At 36.1% G+C, this 2500-nt stretch overlaps 1 protein-coding gene across 1 annotated transcript in view; it reads left to right on the top strand.

The window, feature by feature from the left end:
• LOC136848181 (uncharacterized) overlaps positions 1 to 2500 on the top strand; it is a 110391-nt gene that overhangs the window by 96537 nt on the left and 11354 nt on the right. The window lies entirely within an intron of this gene.

Below are 2500 nucleotides of genomic sequence, written 5' to 3'. Positions count from 1 at the left end.
GGGGCCACTGACTTGAAATTCAAGTTTCCAAAGAATATGGTGGTCGTTAGAAAGAAGTAACGGGAGGTATAATGGGAAATACAGAAAGAAGAGATTATTATTATTATTATTATTATTATTATTATTATTATTATTATTATTATTATTATTATTATTATTATTCAGCATAAGCTCACACTTATATCCTATACGTTTTCAATGAAAGTTCATCATATGTGACGCAATCTTTCACCGATTAGAAAGTCGTTAAAAGAAAACATAATAAAGCGAAAGCATAAATGACAAAAAAAAAAAAAAATTGCAGAAAATAAAAAAAACAAAATTCACCCATGTCATAAAAACATGAAAGATTAAAAGGCATTTGATACGAGTTGAAACTGATTGAAACTGTGGAATACAAGAAATTGCAGAAAGAGAGAGAGAGAGAGAAAAAAAAACATTCTCTTACTTGTTATCAAAGAAAAATAAAAAATGGTCGGTATTCGACATGGCCACGCAAGTCAATCAAAAAATGACGACCAGGCAAAACAATAGAAGAAAAGATTTCTCAAAACGAGTAAAAAACTACATGATATTTGCCATATACATATATATATATATATATATATATATATATATATATATATATATACACACACATATATATACATGTATATATACATACACACACATTATATATATATATATATATATATATATATATATATATATATATATATATATATATATATATATATATATATATATATATATATATATATATATATATATATATATATATATATATAAAGGAAAGTCTGTAAAACAGAATCATCATTTATCCTACCAATCAAAAAAAAAATAAATAGGAACAAACGGTATTGACATCGGTAGAAAAAATAAAGAGAGAGAGAGAGAGAGGGAGAGAGAGAGAGATAAAATCAAGGAGGGGGGGGAGGAAGGGTGGAGGAGTGAGGGAGAATCCCGGCAAGCCACCCCCCCAAAACCCCGGGCTGCCAAAGAAAAGACAGAAATATTAAGGCAAGTGGCCCTCCCTGAGCGAGCGGAACCCCTGAGGGAATTGGCGGAGGATCAGGAGGAATTCCGGATCAAAACCATATCGGAGGCTGAGCTTGGAGGCGGAACAATCACATCTGCTGAATTCTGTGTCCGCCCAATCGAGAGAGAGAGAGAGAGAGAGAGAGAGAGAGAGAGAGAGAGAGTTATTAGCCCAGTTCAATCAGATGGTAATCAACGGAGGAGATGAGTTTAAAATCCCTTTCCTAAACCGCCCCCCATCCCCACGTTACTCCCCTTCCCCCTCTTTCACCATCCACTCTACAACCGCCCCCCACCACCACACTCGCCTTCTTGTCTCACTCTGTCTGTCTTTTTCGAAAAAGGTTGATTCCCCCTCTCTTTCGCTTCTTGTTTTCCTTTACTGACGGAGGCTTCTCTCTCTCTCTCTCTCTCTCTCTCTCTCTCTCTCTCTCTCTCTCTCTCTCTCTCTCTCTCTTCAAAGACAAATGTTTCAACTCACTCACTCCCTGTTTTCCTTTTCTGTCGATGATGCTTTCACTGACACAATGTACACAATGTTTCTCTCTCTCTCTCTCTCTCTCTCTCTCTCTCTCTCTCTATATATATATATATATATATATATATATATATATATATATATATATATATATATATATATATATATATATATATATATATATATATATATATATAAGACAAATTTCTCACCTCCCTCACTCCATGTCTCTCTCTCTCTCTCTCTCTCTCTCTCTCTCTCTCTCTCTCTCTCTCTCTCTCTCTCTCTCCTTAAGAAAATTTCTCAACTATCTCACTCCCTGTTTTCCTTTTCTATCGGTGGAACTTTCTCTCAAACAATATACTACACAATGTTACTCTCAACAAATCTCTCTCTATCTCTATCTCTCTCTCTCTCTCTCTCTCTCTCTCTCTCTCTCTCTCTCTCTCTCTCTCTCTCTCTCTGTAAGATGAACCTCTCGACTCTCTCATAACATTAGTCTTTCCTTCACTGCTTTATTAAGGTCAGAGGTTCTTTTCTTCCCTTGCCAAGCCATGTTTCCTCACCTTGCTCTCTCTCCCTCTCTCTCTCTCTCTCTCATTTACCCTCCTTAAGTGTAGGCATTTCTTGCTCCTATTACTCTTTTATCGCATTTTTATCTTCCTGACTTTTTTTTATCTTCTCTTGTCCTACACTGACGATCTTAGCACTCTCTCTCTCTCTCTCTCTCTCTCTCTCTCCTTATGCTTTAATGACGAGGACATTTCTTAATCCCTATTATTCTTTTATCACTTTTTTACCTACGCCTCCTTCACCCTCTATATTTCTGATCTTTCACTTTCTCCAGTCATATAATTTCTCTCTCTCTCTCTCTCTCTCTCTCTCTCTCTCTCTCTCTCTCTCTCTCTCTAGACATTCCATTCTCCCTAATACCCTTTTATCACATTTCTCATTTTCCCCTCTCCTTTATATCCTCCATTCCCC

Source organism: Macrobrachium rosenbergii, chromosome 18, assembly GCF_040412425.1.
Source record: "Macrobrachium rosenbergii isolate ZJJX-2024 chromosome 18, ASM4041242v1, whole genome shotgun sequence".
In the NCBI taxonomy this organism is placed as follows: Eukaryota; Metazoa; Arthropoda; class Malacostraca; order Decapoda; family Palaemonidae; genus Macrobrachium; species Macrobrachium rosenbergii.
Note: the sequence above shows the minus strand (reverse complement) of the source record. Positions and strands in the feature narration are given on the sequence as shown.